Source organism: Ammospiza caudacuta, chromosome 6, assembly GCF_027887145.1.
Source record: "Ammospiza caudacuta isolate bAmmCau1 chromosome 6, bAmmCau1.pri, whole genome shotgun sequence".
Classification (NCBI taxonomy): Eukaryota; Metazoa; Chordata; class Aves; order Passeriformes; family Passerellidae; genus Ammospiza; species Ammospiza caudacuta.
The window spans coordinates 31,699,655-31,717,180 of record NC_080598.1 but is presented as its reverse complement, the minus strand read 5'-3'; the positions used below and the strand labels follow the sequence as shown (position 1 = coordinate 31,717,180).

General features: G+C 44.6%; 1 protein-coding gene across 1 annotated transcript in view; it reads left to right on the top strand.

The window, feature by feature from the left end:
• Positions 1-17,164, top strand: part of TTC9 (tetratricopeptide repeat domain 9) — a 45,744-nt gene extending 28,580 nt beyond the window's left edge. The window contains exon 5 of the transcript XR_009274844.1: positions 17,003-17,164. The gene's annotated coding sequence lies outside the window, so the exon portion shown is untranslated. The remainder of the gene's footprint in view (positions 1-17,002) is intronic.
• The last annotated feature ends 362 nt before the right edge of the window (positions 17,165-17,526 follow it).

The following is a 17,526-nucleotide window of genomic DNA, read 5'->3' as shown; positions in this document are numbered from 1 at the left end:
GGCCAAGTGCCATGTGCTTTGGCTCCAGCAGACCTGGTATCTGCAGACAGTTGGCTATGGCATCTCACATTCCAGCTGTGGTATCTGGCCACATTTTTCTCCAGCCAAAATTCAAGAGAGTTGTTAGAGAAACATCAAGAGAAAAGGCAAATTGAATATAAGTCAACGGTGTGCCCTAGCAGCCAGGACAGCCAACTGTGCTTGGGTGCCTGTAAGATGTACCCAGTACTGCGTTAGTAAGATTCTGGTTCTCAGGCACATGCAGTCTTCTATCTCCTAAATATATCACAGCACACAAAATATTCAAATAGAGGTCACTCTCCCCTACTTCATATTGCTGATGACAGTTCATCCTGCAGCTGCATGTGTCTCTTCACTAGGAGTGAAATGAGGATTCATCCTGCAGGCAATGCAGAAGAGGACACCACCTACGCAAACAGTCTCTGCCCCAGGAAAGCTCATGCAAGCAGAGACAGGCTTGTTACTCATGACCTTAATGTAAGAGCAAGGGCATTCTCCAGCCACTGGAGATGTACGCCCATGACTGTCATTTTGTCTGGGAACAATTTTAGCCCTCACAATGGCTTCACTGACGTACTGTCACTGCATCAGTGCCATGTATATAGTAATATAAAAAGGGCACAGCAGGCTCCAGTCTCCCCAGTTTTAAGCATCTTTACCTCCAAGAGCACTGCAAAGGGTAGAGAAAAGAGGGAATTTTTTGAATGTGCATAAGAAAAATATTTCAGAGACCCTTCAGGTGCTATACAAAACCCTATTTTCTTTCAGAAGACTGTTGTCCTTACATACACCTGTTAACAGTGACACTCACACCAGAGGCTGGAAGAACTAAGTCACCAAAGAGGGAACAGAGTCTGGGACTGTTTCATGCAGTGACACTGAGTTTGAGAGAATTATGGACACACCTTTTCCAGTGAGTGGTCCTTAGCAGCCAGATGTGGAGGTGTGGGCAGAGGCCACCCAATTCTACCCAAGTTACACAGACCTTGTTGTAGGGAGTTGGAGACACACTGTTGGAGGTAGCCGTGTCCACTACAAGTTGATGGTATGTTTCTCCAGAGCAGTCGAGTAGCAATGGGAAGATACACATCCTGGAACCCCAAAAAAGTAAATAAAGCTTTAGCTCAGGCAGGTGGCGAATCTGTATGTCAACATGCAGTACACAGGGGAATGAACACACACCCCTACCTATACCTAGCAGGGCCAAAATGTCCTCAGTGCAATGAGAAGTGAGCCCATTCATCCATCTCATGGTAAAACAGCAGGAACAAAATGGCAGGTGCCAGGCAGAGCAGTAGGAAAGCAAGCAGGAACTGAGGGTGAAAGGACAGGGATGAGATGATCATGGGATGCAAAATATGAGCCAAACCCAGGTTCGTGGGCAGAATGATAATTGAACTAGAAAAAACTGACCAAAGGCTTAGACACACTATTTGCAGTTCATAACAGCACCCAGTTTTGGCAGGATGCACAGCAGGGAAAAAAGGCAGCAAGATTAGATGTGATTTTTCCACGTGGAGGGGGCAAAAGAGGGGGAGGCTTCCTTCCTGCTGCACAATCATTTTTGAAAGTGCAAGGAGAGGACAAACAGATGCTGGCTGTGGAAGTTTTCCAAATATGTGCTAGCAATTGCTGTTGGTAAAGGTGGCTGGAACGGGGTGGAGAAGTCTTTGTTTAAACTAGGGAGAGGATATGACTAGTTTCTGGAATGGATGGGAAACAAAGGTCTGGATATTCTTGCTTACTAGTGAAATCCAGGGGCCTCTAAGATGAAAAGGAGAGTCTTGAGTGCAGAGCAACCCCTTTAGCTGTGCATCTCCATAGCTTCCCCAGAATTCCTCTGCAAGCCTCATCTGCATAAATGCTTTCCCCAAAATACACTGAGTAGGCCCAGGAGTGGCTGTGTTCTCATGCCTCACATCACATCTCCAGAGGGTTTATCTGTTTTCTTTATGCTCAGTCCCGTGATGACACCCTTTTGATCTGCTTTTTTCCTAGGACCAGGAGGAGGGAAAGGGGAGGGTATACACTGGGTGAAGGCGAAATCAAACTAAATTCACACAGGTCCTGCTGGCTATCTATCTTCTATGGTTGTTTATTCACCTTTCCTCCTGCACCCTGAATGACAGTGATGCTCTTCCCAAGTTTCTATGGTGAAATTTCTTGATCTGCACAGTATTTTAAAGGCTTGGGCAGGAGTTACTTAAATAAGGAGGAAGAGGGGTGAGCTAACATGCCCCCCATGTGGGATGCTTGGGAAGGTGCAGTAAATGATCACATTTCTTAATACTGTCCACATATTTTCATAGCCATTACTAAGATCACTGCAGCTGGTAAGAAGTGGATTCCAGAGATTGTTCTTGAGGAGTTCCTAGGTTACTAAGGTGCTGCAGGCTCTACCACCCTCCCCCTGACAACAACAGCTTCATGCTGCCTCAGTGAAAGTGATGAAAAGACAAGGCACTGTCCTGGCTCCTCCCACAGCTGCAACTCAAGGAAGGTAAATTAATGCATTTATGATAAGAACATAAGAAGAAACCTGTGGCAGTATGTAACTTTGAGGCAGCTAGCAGCTTGTGAGATGGAAGGGCATATAAGTGGTCCCACAGATGTAGGGAAGGGAAAACCTTCCCTCTCCTTTGCTTCCCAGAGATAGGTGCTCCCCCTGTCACAGCACAGGCTGCCTCAAACTGTTCAGCCCAGAGAACTGTGCCTACAGAAACTCTTTCCAGTGGCAGTTGTGGTTGAAATCAGGAAATAAACGGACTGTGTAGTGCCCAGGAAATTACCGTCTTACTCTACCTTCATGCTCACTCCTTGTCCTTTGGAAAGCACCTGTTGTGACATGACAGACAAGGGGACATATTTGACAATATTCAGCCATGGCTGTTCTCCAAGAGAGGCTTCACAGGCCCTACCACAGCCTCCTTTTTTCCTTTACTGCTAGCCAAGTCTTATACACAGCAGCAGCTCTGCAAAACCTACTTCCACAGCTTTTCCTTCCACAGGGCTCCCCTTCACCACATTTTGCCTGGAGGGAACATGAGCCTGTGCCAGCTGGTAGCTACCTCTGGCAGCTCCCCATCACTGGTTAGGAAATAATTTGTAATGCAGCCAGGTGGAACTGGCAAGGGCATCAGGAAATAAGAGGAATTTGGCTGGGGCTTTGGGGCCAACACAAATTCTCACACAAGCACTGCCACCAGATCTTCAGTGATTCCATGTGCCCAGGTGCAGAATGCCCGGGATCACAGTAAATCCATCCACAAGGCACTCAGAGAGCTCCCTGTTGTGCTCCAGAGCCTACAGAGGAGATGGCAGATGAGCTCAGAGGGAGGGTGAATCACCCATGTACTCTCTGCATTGTACTATTTTCTCCTCAGAGCTAACAGAAGCATATGAGCATATATTCTCTTGTCTATTGTCAGAGCTTCAAATCAAAACTGTGATTAATCTGAAACTGTACATTTTTGGTATTAGACCCAGTTTACCTCACTACTGCAAAGATTTGGTGTTAACTTCATGTAGTATTGACATCTAAAATGCAAAATATGAACACTGAAGATGACAGAACAGCTTTCTATAAAGAATTCTGCCAAGAAAAAAATAATTTCAAAACAAAACAAAAAAAAACCTGGTTACTAATAACAGAAGTGATATTTAATACTAGATCATCTCAACCACTGATTTTTTTCCAACATTTATGGAGGCACTCCTCAGTCTCTGCATATGTGAACGTGCATGTGGGTGGGTGCACAAAGGTATCGTGGGGTGCAACCCTAGGGGGAGAAATGTACCAGGCAAAGCTGAACCTGACCACATCCTGCTGCCCAGTCCATCTCACAGCGGGACCTGCTCTACTTCAACCAATTCTGACATGTTCTTCCCAACTACTTGACTCTTGAAATGAGAGCAGGGCAAATGCTTGGTTACCAATTATTGCTGTTACCAGTTACCAGTTCTGCAGGCTTTTCTCTGGCCATGAATCTGCTGTGAACATAGTGGCTTACACATGCTCCCCATGGAGAGAGAGGAAGGAGAAGGTATTCCAAGGGAAGCAAGAGCTTCATGGAATGTGAAAGCCAGCCTGAGTGAAAACTCTCCTGACAAATCAATAAAAGCACATGCAGTTTGGAGTCTGGGAACCTGTTTGAGCAAGAAAGCAGAATGAGAGTATCTCAAAGGACAGTTTAGATGGAAGAAGGAACAGAGGAGAAAGAGACATAGATACATACCCATACCTGAAAGTCTGAAGGACCTGGCAGAAGCTCTGACTCCAGGGCAGAAGAGGGGTTTTTAGAACGGGAGACACAAGGAGTGAAATGGAAGAGGAAATAGAGAAACAGAATGTGGCAGAAAAATTAAAAGATAGAGTTGACCCCAGTAGGATTTGGGCATCTGAGTAACGAGACCCTACCATAGCTCTGGCTCTGGAGACAGAAGAAGGAAGACTGAGGACAGTATCACCCTGAGGACAAAAGGAGGAGACCTTGGGAGTGGCTGTCTGCTGGACCTTTAAATCCTGATCCCTTTCTTTTGCCTTTGTGCTGCTTTCAATATTGTGAACCAAGAGACAGCCCAAATGCCTTATTCTGATGTATTTCTTAGCACATGACAGCACCATCAGGGCTGGGGGAACAGGGATAACAGGGCCATCATTTTAAGAGCTATATTAGCTGGAAATAGTAAGCCATGTTCATTATGGTTTTGGGGACAGAGTTATTCTGAGCCCTGAAACAAAGCAAATGACAGCTTTTTTTCCAAGGCTGATATTTTCCTGATAACTTCGATTTCCAGCCCTTATATCAGTTGTCCATAAAAGCAGGCTGCTGTTCCAGTTTGGTAGGGGGAGCTATTGCTGTCAATGCTTCTGCTTCAGCAGTGGCCCAAACTCAGATGTAGTTGCACATGGTTCTTCCTGCCCCAGCATCTTTGACTCATGTTCTAAATGTTGCTTAGCATGTGATACTAAATTTCAAATGTGCTTTAATGGCCACAAGAGAAAAGTACATATTCAGATAATCCAGGATGAAACAGATGGACCGTTTCTCTGACTTTGCTTAGCAAAGACAGGTGGGGAATTTACAGTTGGGAACAAAGGATTTTCATTTAACCAACAATGGATGGTTGCCAGCCAGTCTAGCTGTCAGTGTTATTTCGTGATGGCAGCCCAAAGAAAGCAGCTTAGCATGGCCTGTAACAGCCTCAGGGGAAAGCCATGTGCAGGATGGACCATGTTTTTTGGCTCCCTGAAAAGAGCAGGTGATAGAGCTACAGCCTCTGCAGGCTTCCTCCACTTCACACAGCAGCAGTACAGGATTGCAGCAAAACTTTTGGCAGCAGATAAACCCCAGGCTGTCTCGTATTACCTCCTACAAACTTCTGGTTAGAGAAATGGCCACATACAAATGGCATATTCCTCACTCAGAGGTGGTCTCCTGCATTTTGTTGGGGCTGAATTAGATCCAAACTAACAGTTGCTGAAAATTCAGTAGGTTGTCTTTGAGGCTCAGCTGCCTCTTGGCAGGCTCTGAGCATTAACTCAGGGAGAGCATATGAGCCCAAGGACACAAGCCAAGATGCCAGCTCTTTCATGGGGTCCTTTGGATGGCCTCTACCTGAGCAAGATACGGGGGATGAGCCCGGGTGCTCACAAAAACAATGTGCTTGGCCTCAGCTGAGCAGAACAGATGTGTGACCCTTTCATGGTCCAGAGGCCGGGCCCTCACATCAGCTCCCCAAGCTGCAGGGCGGTGTCACAAAGCGAGGGCTGACAGCTGACTGACACACCCCCACTGCTAACAACCTCATGGGCTTTGACTATCCCACTCTTTGGTGCTTGGTCTACACTGTCTCTCTTTCTAAATGCCCTTTAAAACCTCAGTATTAAGGACTCTGAACATCAGCAAATAAACTGTAAAAGCCCATAAGGTTCTTTTGGAGCTCAGAACGGCTCAGGTTTTCATTTCTTAATGTTTGTGGCAGGCAATCCTGCCTGCTGTTGTGTCACACAGGGCCTCCATATAAACATAGAAAAATAGTTACTTTGTCAGTGGCCCAGCAAAATGGAAGAGCTGAGCAAGAGAAAACCTTGCCTTGAGCATCACCAAACCAGCATGCCACAGCAACCCAAACTCAAGTTATCAACTCAGCCTGGCAAGCTCAAGTTGCTGTTCAACAGGCTGTCAGTCTGGGAGATTTGACTGATGTGTGGAAAATTATTTCCATATGACAGAAGACCAAAAGCTGTACAGAGGAATAGAGTCTGAATCTGCAGTTTACAGGTAACTGCACAGCCTTGACTCTCAGAAATGAGGGGTTGGGAATACAACACTCTCAGTTTGGAAAATCCTGAAACTTACCACATACACAATGTGTTGGTTTTAGCTGGGGTCAAGTTAATTTTTTTCATAGTGGCTGGTATGGGGATGTGTTTTGGATTTGTGCTGAACACAGGGTTGATGATGTAGAGATATTTTTGTTATTGCTGAGCAGGACTTACACAGAGCCAGGACCTTTTCTGCTTTTTGTACAGCCATACTGGTGAGGAAGCTGGGGGTGCATGGGAGGTTGGAAGGGGACACAGCCAAGGGCAGGTGACCCCAGCTGACCAAAGGGACATTCCAAACCATGTGACATCATGCTCAGTATATAAAGTTGGGAGAAGAAAGAGGAAGCGGGGGTGCATTTGGAGTGATGGTGTTTGTCTTCCCAAGTCACTGCTGCATGTGATGGGGCCCCATCCCTTCTGGAGATGGCTGAACACCTGCCTGCCCAAGGGAAGCACTCAGTTAATTCCCTGTTATGCTCTGCTTATGTGAACAGCCTCTGCTTTCCCTATTAAACTGTCTTTATCTCAGTCCAGAGGTTTTCTACCTTTTACCCTTCCAATTCTCTCCCTGATCCACTGGTGAGGGAGTGAGCAAGCGGCTGCATGGGGCTTGGCTGCTGGCTGGGGTTAAACCACAACACACAGTCAAAATTCAAATCAACAGAAACATGAAGAACCCCACAGTAGCATCAGTACTGGTTCTGATTATAAAATAAGCTCCATTTTTCTTCTCAAGCAATGAATCTCCTTCTAAGACGTATGCTGTTGTTGAGAGACATCCTTCTTATTTTCTGTGTTCTGGGACAGCCATGTCCCACTTCACCTGTTATTAGTCTACAGACTGATGTGGAACTCTAGGGATCTCAAATGTTTACATCTTTGTGATGTCAGATGGACTCACTTCACTAATGAAAGATGGCTGTCTAATAAAAGATAAGATCTCTCCTTTTCACTCATCAGCAGTATAAACACAAAGGCCTTGTAGGGACTTCACAGCTCTGTTCATGATGAGCAAGCCAAACCAAGCCATGTCATCTCATACCATAAATCTGAGGAAGTACCAGCTCTGAAAATAGGACTTGAAAAGATCCTCAAGAGAGCACGTACATCACCCCATTACCTTAAGGCAATTAGGTCATCTCAAATTAAACTGCTCCTGAGTTTAGTTTATCTAACCTGTTCTCATAAGCCTCCTATGACAGAATATCACTGCCTTCATAGATGAAAAGAGAGTTCTTACTACAGCTTTGTCTCCTTTGCAGTGATTTAAACTAATTACTTCTTGTTTCAGCTACAGCAGATACTATCAAAAAGTTATTCTCTGTCTTTGCAGTAAGTCATTATGTTTGTGAAAGGCTCTTCTCTAGGACTGATCTTTCACCTTCCATCAAGATTTCTTACACTCAGCAAGTTTTCTGGCTCCTTGCTTGTTCTACTCATTCTCCTCTGAATTTCTTCCAGGTGGTTTACATGTTTATTGGAGTGCAGTGCTGAAAGCAGGACAGTTCTCTAGCTATGGCCTTCCTGCACAACACAGAGCAGAAGCATTATTTCAGATAATTATTTCTGATATATGATAGGCTGCATTACATATTCGCTGGGCTAGCAAGACATTATTGATTCACATTCAAGTCTCACCCCAGACTGCTTTGACCCACTCCAGTTTTTCTTCTATGTTGTTGTCATGTTCTTTTGTATTCCTGCAGCCAACATTCCTTAGTGAATTGCATGCCATGTGGCTGAGAAACAGTCAGATTCCACAAAATCAGACATCACAATTCCTTTTCCATTGAAAAAACAGATCTGCAACTCTGCTTTTTAAAGGATGCATGTGGTCAAATTTTAAGAAGAAGCAAAAGTAAGATTCAGTATAAAGTACGAGGTTTTGGGTGGGGAAAAATCAATATACTTGTTCCACTTCTGTGCCATTGTTAACAAGTTCTACTGCACAAGCTCAGCAGTGCTTTTAGCAGCTACGAAAACAACTTAGAGCTGAGAGTCACAGGCTGTTGGGATCATCACTCAACAGTGTCTTTCATCATGCAAAGCAACTCCTTGCTCCTTTAAATTATGTTGCAGAATCAGGCACATTCAGATCTTCCAAAATAAGCAGGATTAATAATGCCTGAGCAAGATTGGAACATTGAAGAACCAATGGCACAAAAATCAAGTGTTATTCACCACACCTTGCAAGCCCTTTCCCCAGCATCCCCAGTCAGGAAGAAGATTTGTGTTTCTTTCAAAACCTTCTAAGCAAAGGTCACAGGCAGTGCAGCCCATAGATCTGAATTACCAAATCTCCTGTATGTCTTGGTTTTTTAGCAGCTCATGCACCTGACCATGAACAGAAAACCAGGTGATCCTCAACAGAAATGAAAACTGAGGATGAAAGATGGAGAAAAAAAAAAAAAAAGAGAAAAAAAAGGAAGAAAATCTTAATTGAAGTTTGTAGTGATTTCAGTGAAGATTTTGGCTTGGCTTCTCTTCATAGATTTTATTCTTTCCTCACAGGTAGTGAGTAGCTCAGTGACATCCAGAAAGACATTCTGAATGTCTGACTTGCTGTTTGCACTTTCCTAGCAAGAGAAAGGGTATGCAGCCAAGGACTTGGCTTGGTAGGTCAGGGGTTGGAATGCACACAAACCAGTGCTTCTGTCTTTAATAAACATGTAAGAAACAAATATCAGTATCTCCCCAAGGCATTGAAGGAAATAATGCTAATTAGAGTAGCTGAGGATCTGACAGATTGGGTACAGTGTTGAAAGTGGATCGGAGGGGAAGAAAAGTTGTGTAGGGTAGTAGAGGCTGGACTTGTCTCCTAGTTCTGCACTCTCACTTAGCCCATGTCAGAGAGCTGTTCTGAGCCCCACTTCTCACTTCACTGAACAAGCCCCATTTTCTGTTGCAGAGTATGGAAGAACTCAACAAATAACATTTCCAGCATACTTTTGAAAGGATCCTATGAGCATGAAATATTACTGCTACTGTGATTAGGATTAAGAGCAGAGTCTGCTGCTGAATAATTCATTTGATGTGAAAAACAGCCAGCAAGTTGTTGAACAAAAATTATGTACAATGAGACATAATTACAGAGTGGTTGTGGAGAGCAGGATGCAGATGGGGCTCTCAGGTTGGTTGCTGGTGACATCAGAGCATGGACAAGCACAGATGTGTGTTGGGTTGCATACTTCCTTTTCTGAATTATTGTTTCACTTTGCCTTTAACTTTTGAGAAACTCAAGGACTCATTTGGAGGAACCATTTCTGGTGGAGAAAGAAGATTCAGTATTCCCAGTTTTTTAGTACTTACCATTACTGATAGGGCTCTAGAAGTAGTAAGTACTACTGACTGGGATGCACTATCTTGTCATATCAATACTGGCTTTCCTGACAGGAGGAATGGGCAGAGCTGCTAATTCCCCACAGATGTTGTGGACACCAAAGTTTTCTGCAGAAAATTTTAAAAATTGGAAGGAGATCCTGTGCTTCAGATTGCTGCTTGCAAAAAGATACCAGCATTCCCAGAGCCCAGCCTGCAGTGTGTAAGCTTTAGAGCTGCCTCTGTTTTTCATCAAATCACACAGGAAAAGCTTTCTCTGCCTAGGCTTGGGAAGAAAATGAATTCCTCTCTACTCTGCTTTCTTTACCCCCCACCTGGAGTACTGCATCCAGCTGTGGAGTCCCCAGTATAAGAAGGACACACATGCCTTGGAGCAGGTCCAGAGGAGGGCCAGGAAGATGACCAAAAGGCTGGAGCATCAGCAAAAAAACAGGCACTAAATCAAAAACTAAACCAGAAACTGAGACCTACTTCAGCCAATTTGTCATCAGAATTAAATAACCAACCAACCAGAACTTCCAGGTACTACTGATAGATTCAAACCTGGCTTGGGAGACTGAATGACAAAATCCCTTCTGTATCCCAGGTCTCTGGCTATTTCTGACATGTGAGCCACATTCACGGGATGGGGAGCTTGGAAATAGGGATGGCTTGGAGCCAGGGAGAGAAAATGTAACACAAGAAGAGGCTTTATCATGCATTTCCTATATAATAGCCAAAATATCCATCTGTTCTTTCTCATATATCCTAGAGAGAGCACAACTGAAGTGTGAAGAACTGTTTAATGGATTTAGTAATAGTATTGATCTTCTGTCATTTAAAAAGGGTCTCAGGGCCTAATCAGATCTGTAGAAGTATCTCATTATTTACTTTGCCAAAGGAAAGGATTAGATATCAGAGAAAGAAAAGGCCCTTCTGCAGGCATGGGTTTACTCAGCAGGATGCAAATCCATTCCATTTACTCTTACCTTTATATGTGTTTAAATAGGAAAGAATCCAAACAACCCAACGAGATTCTGCCTGGAGGAATCAGTACAATAGCAATAAACAGAAATAGACTCAGCAACACAGCAAATTGACTCTTAGATTTCCAACACCCTGATTTAGCTCCATTAAATGGTCACATAAGAAATGACAGCAGAAATTGTACTGTTGATGATAGAGACAGATTGAAAAAGTTTTCACTTTCTGAGATACAAAGGTAGAAAGAGTAAACCAGAAACTCTCCGATGGCATTTTTATAGTCACCTTTGAGACAACAGAAAATTATCTTATCACACCATTGCCTGCAATGCCCCTGCCTCAGAAAACAGTGATGGTTTTATTTCCTTGACACTTGAACCCAAGTTAACTTCCCAATCTATCTTCCAGGGTGGCTGCAGATGAGACAGCCCATTTTGTACCTATGTTGTGGCACAACTGAAGCTATGCAGACATGGAGTAGCAGCTGTAGAACTGCCTACTCAGCCCACGTTGGGTCTATCAGCAGAGCAAAATATTTCAGGTTGAACACAAACATTGACTTTGCAGTGAGATTTCTTTTGCAATGGTATTTTTTCATGTTAACATACCAGACATAATCAGTACATTCTGAGATAGGCACACACACATATACTTGCATGATAACTATAACGAATAATCTGGTTTGATTTGGCTTACAGGAGATACTTTAAACATCTTTTCATTTCAATTCCATGCAAACTCTACACCAGTTTCTACTGCTGAATTCCACAAACAATAGAGCGAATTCAAGAGGCTCTGTATTTTCCATCACTGAAGAGATTTTGCATTAGTTCTCTTTCAGGTACTTCTTTTTGGATACTTTTACTTAAAACACCTCACTGTTTACCACAGGAACCTTGCAGGTGGCTTGCTTTCTTGGATCAACATTGATCTGCCTTGCTCAGCACTGTCATTGCACTCATTCATCCTGATGCCCACTTGCATTTAGTCATGGATTTGCCATATCCCTGGCAGGTTTGTAGTTAAGTTAATAGACTATTTTATGGGACACGAAGGTTTTGGACATGCCCTGCATCCCAACTACATACTTGAAGAAAGGAAGGTGCACAAAACTGAACAACCAAGAAAAGGTTAATTCTTTCATTTTCTAACCATAGAAAACATGGTTCTTCTTTCAGGGCAGTGGTGGGTTAGCAAGTGAGCAGGGCATCCCCTTGGAGCAGCACAGGCAGGCAGTCCCAGCATGACCCTCAAAGCACAGGGACATGGCTCCCTGAATCAGAGGCTTCAGCATGGGAAAAGAGCCACTGCCAAATTTTAAGAGAAGCCTGAAAGTGACTGACAAGCACACAGACTGTGCAGAAGTGTCGAGAGCAACAGAGGGTGTGCTGCTCTGCCATGGCAGCTCCAGCGCTGGAGAGAAGTCCCCAGGATGGTGGCTGCTCCCAGGACAGAAAGCCCAGGGCTGGCACTGGCAGCTGGAGAGGCAGAGGGCAACGAGGAAGGGGTAGTGGGAGTGTAAATTGTCACTCCTTGTATAGCCAATGGATTTCACCTGGCAGTCACTGATGGACAATAAATTTAGAAAGAAAGGAATGCCATTATTTTAGTGTTCCTCTTAAGAAGGTGACAGCATTGGAAAGGTCTATTTATTATTTACCTGTGCTGCAATACCTTACATACTTTAGTCTGACATTAGAGTCCAGTATCTCAGAGACACTTAAATAAACCTGTACTTTTGAAAGTCTGATGTAGATTCAAAAAGCCTGCAGAGGCAGGAGTAGCCAGCTGCTACAAATACATTCTCTGATTACAGGAGTTCCAAGGCAAGAGTAGCTTTGTCTAAAAAAAGAACCTTCCCGTTATGCTCAAGCATCTATTTTGTGCAATAATTGAATGTCTGCTGAAAAACCATCTTGTGATCTGTTGCAATAAAAGGAGTACTTTGACCATAGTTTGGTTGTGCTTCCTGAAATGCTGCAGCCCAGAGCCTTTAGGGCAGAAAGCCTGACATGTTCCTCTCAGAGCACCCCTCATTCATAGAGAAATGTTTTGGGCCCCTTGCACATTTTACCTACAATGCCAGAGCCCTTTCCTTCCTAAAGCAAAAGCCTTCAAGCTTTCCTTCCACTGCTGGAGTATTTCTTACAGTGAAGGGTACCTTGGGCTTTCTATCAGGTTTGTAACCTCCTTCCCAGATTTCGTGCTCTGTATTACATCCACAGTTGATCACAAAAATAGATGGCAATTTTTATTTCATGCTCAGCCTGAACCCTACTGACTTAGCAGGAGCAAGGCAGATGTGGTGAATTAGTCTTAGCTTGTATCATATCCTCTCTGCACCTTTTCAGCTATAGGAGGACCCTGCCATCTTATGAAAGCAATCCATTGCAGTTATGATCCAGACAGCAGTAAATACTTTCCTTCTATCTTTCCATTTGTCATCACGTTTGATCTAAATCAAGTCTTACAGCCTAAAACCAGATATTCCTTAGAACTGCAGATAAAGCAGCAGTTCTAAGCAGCACAAGTAAAATGCCTTTTTCAGAACTATATTCAATAACAATCAAATGCTAGTAGGAGTGCTAATATCATTAGGAGAGAGGAGATGTTTTAGTTTCAAATTCCTGATTTCATGATGCTGAGAAGCACATCACAGTTTTTCTGTATTGAACCCCAGTGGCTGCTGCAATGCCAGCTGTAACACCCTCCTGGAAACTACAAAGAATGGATGTCCTCTTCTGAGCTGGGTTTGGGTGCCTCCCCCCGCTCACACATACTTGGGTGCATGTGTGAGAAAGGACATGAGTGCACTGGCACATACTTTAGGGGCATTTTATATTTTGTTCAACCATATCTCATTTGCCAAAGGAGACTGTTGAATAATAGCCTCTGAAGCTCAGTGTGTAGCTATTCCAGCCTTTCCCTGGCTATTTTCTCCTTCACTGAGACAGATTTTAATTCTACATCAGACTTCCCCTCATGCAGATTAACTTCATCAATTTTTGTTTTGTTTTGACATAGGTGACCCCATGACACCAAGAGATCCCTGGTGTCTTACATGGCACCTGCTGGCCAGCTCAGAAAATCACATCCTTCCTTGGCTATTCTTCACCAGCTCAGCTATTCCCATCATGCTCTCAGTCTTACCCCAGGCAATATGACTTGCATGTGAAAGCTTATAGGTTTTGTTGTTCTTTGGTACAAAGAGGTTGTTTATTGGAGTGATGCCCAGAATATCATTTGTCTTTGTACACACATGTACAGCACACATAGGTAGGAAAGGGCAGGAGCATAAGAATAGAAGGAATTTAAAGTTGTGTCAAGGTCTTGACTTGTTTCTTCTTACCTGTACAGGAGAATATGTAATCTGTAACACCTACCTTAGGGGAGATCACAAATTACTTTCCTTTCCTTGTCTGCCACTGGAGCTAGAACAGCAAAGACTGGGTATGAGAAATATGTATTCAGTCCACAATGCCAATCAGAGGGTCATCAAATGGGACTAAGACTTAGAAATCAGCACCAAGTAGCTGTCAGGAACACCTGGTACTTCACAAAGTGAAATGAGTGGAAGAGCATCAAACTCCCAGGGTAAGGGCAGTTCCAGGATATTCTATGCACAAAGGCAAAAGCACCTCTAGTTCCCTGGGCTCCTGTCCCCTCACTCATTTTCCCCTCAGTGGAGGACAGTAACACACAATGACAGCTTGGGACTTCATGTCTCCTGTATCATTCACATCCTTTAGTTGCTATGCTGGGTCCTAAGGGGTAGAGACAGCACCAGGACTTTTCTTCCTTTAGTTATGAGGAAAGTTCTGTTCCTTTCTCCACCAAAAGTTATTTTGCCATGTTTGTTTTTATGTTAGCATTTGATGTTAATCGACAGGTAACTCTATTTCCAGCCTCAAATCCTTTTCTGAGGTCCTGATTCTCAACCAGCATTTCCTTTCCCTTTTTCATGCAATGCAATGTTTATTCCTTGTCTTTGAATCAATACAGCTTTATTTAGGAGGCATCTTTCATAGAAACTGTATTCTGAAATACCAGTGAATAACTCCATGGCCTGTATATGGGACAAAGCACTGCAAGTGGCAAATATTGCATGGGGTCAAAACATTCAATCACACTTAGTTTCACCAAACCTCATGTCATCGATTCCTCACCTTTTCTGCACCTTAGAGATTTTACATCTGCACACTTTTCCCCTCCCCTCAAAGGCTGGTGTTTCCTACTTAGTCCTTTATGCAGCTCTGATCACAACCACGTGAAATCCTCAGGAAAGAAGATGTTCTCAATTAAAATATGTGTCCAGCCAATATTTGCAATGGGCATTTGAGATGCCCAGCTAGATAGCTCCTTACCTCCCAGAGTGTCCAATCTCATTAGTTCTACCTAAGTTATTGAAAGTATTGCTTATTCAGAAGAGGTTCTGAGTGCTGACCCAGGATATCAGCACAACATACTACTGTAAGAAGTACCCAGCAACATACACTGAAGGACTTCTTCTACCTGCCCTGAAAAGGACACTTTGAGCCCAGGCTTATCAAGATCTCATCAAACAAAAGGCTATCCTGCAGCAGGAAGAGGATGAGAGGCATATAGGTGGCCTCCTGGAGAGCACTAAAAAAGAAAATAACAGTTTTTCCCCAGCAAAGCTTTAGAGTTTCTATATTCTCTCCCTATACATCCTATGGCAACCTCCCAACCTGTCTCACTGTCTCCACACCCACTGATGCAGGGGTACCAACACTAACTTCTGCAGAGGCATCTCCTGTAAACTCAGGACCGTCCCCCTAAATATGAGCAAATTAAGGGGCAAAATGGGAGGAAAGAAGACTGTCATTAAGACTTATTTGGTTTTATATGACCAGAATGGGAACAGGGATTGAAAAGTATTAGCACATAGAGTGAAAAGTAGAAGCAGCAAAGACCCCATGTACTCTGATGCCCAAATAATTTGGTTCCCCTCAGGACCCACTGGTGTTAAGGATGCTTGTCCTGCCCGCTGGATTGTGTGGCAGATAACCACTGGCTGCCACTGACTGTCAGCACCTGCCTGCATCCCTGGACCTGGGGCACTCAGGAAGCCTAATGCATTCACCTGAAGGGCTGGGAGCCCCTGCCCTCCCCAGCAGGTCAGGAGACAGCAAACCCAGCTCAGGGATCATCTCTGGTGGTGTGCATAAGGGGACCCTTGGACTGTGTGGGCCCAGCACGGCTGCTGAGCTACACTTTGTGTGACATACAACACTGCTGAGGGATGCTGACACTCACTGTGTGTTTTAAGTTTTGACCAAGAGAAATGTTTTATTATTCTACATTCACACACCAATAACCTTCCTTTACTAGCTAAAGTCTGCAAAACTCACAACAAAACATGTGACTGATCCTCTGCATAGAATGCAACATATTCTTAGGAAACAATTATCAAAACAAAAAAATAGCCTCAACTTCTGTATGTAATTTTTCTTCTTAATGGGCTATTAAAAGGCTCATTCTTGTGCTGCATTCATCTCTTTCCTGTTAGTGCTGCTCTTATTAGAGCATCTTGTGCTTCCCTGTAGACCTCTAGAGACATCCAGACATTTTGTATTAATATTATTATCCTTGCTAAGAGCTGAATGCAATTCTTCAAGAGAGCAAGCTAATGTACACCTACAGTGAAAAACACTTGCAGAAAACTGAAGAAGAGAGCTGCAGCCAGAGAAGGGAATTAAGAGGCAGGACTCCTAGGATCTACTTCCAGTTCTGCTTAGAGCTTACTTATCTGCAAAGATTTTTTCAAACCTCCTTTTGCCTCAGTTTCTAAACTGTTGAATGATCCATGAAGACCTGGATTTAAGGTACTAAGCGCACTCAAAAAAAGGTGGTCCACACTTCCTGTGCCCCTTAATCACACCACTTTTAAAACGCACATTGGCAATTTTACCCATCTCCTTCTTCCCTTCTCCATCCTCAACTCATCCTTCTTATAAGTCTTTCCTCTGTTGAGGGTTAGGATTTCTCCCCTTTTTTTTTTTGGGGGGGGGGGGGGGTGGGCGGGTTGGGGGTGAATTTTCTCCCATTTGTTGCTAAGAGACAATAACTATATAACAGCGATACTTAAAGAGATAAAAGAAATGGCCAAGGTGAGGGAAGGGTGCAGCTGGCCACTCTCTTACCTGGGCAGTTTTCTCTTTGGAAGGGCAGAGATACCATGAGATTTTGGCCGGGCAGTGCGGGGCCCGCTCTCTCAGTGTCGGCATTAGAGAACGGCCGAGCTGTTGCTTACGGTGGGGAGATTTCACTGCCACCGCCGGAGCCCAGCCCGGTACTGCTTCTTCCTCACTGTGCCTTTGCTTGTAGGAGCAGCCATTGAACTGGGACCTTATTAGCACCCTACCTCACTGGAAAGGACCTTCACCATCTGCTCGGGTGCCTCAGGGGAAAACCTTTCTGAAGGAGCCTCTCCTGGCTGCTTTCAGGAGCCATCTCAGCTGCTTTCGGCTGCCACCGCCCGGCCCTGACCTTTCTCTGCCACTGCTCCGGCTTTTTTCGCTACACTGGAACTCTGCACCCCCTGCCTGCCAGGACACCCGACAGCTCCTGCCACAGCTGTGGGGTTTCTGATACATTTCTCTTGCTACACCGGGGTCTGTTGGTCCTGCCGTTCCAGCCGCTGCTCCCAGGTTCCTCCTACAGCCCGCTCCACCACCCAGCCCGCCGGCCATTACGGCGTGAGGGAGACGCGGCTGGGCTCGCGCCACAGCGCCTCCCTGCAGGCGCGGGTGAATCAGCGTCCCCGCGCTGCCCTGCCCGGAGCCAGCAGCGCCCCTGCCGGCCGTGACCGGAACTGCAGCGCAGACGGCTGAGCTTGGGGGTCTGGGTCT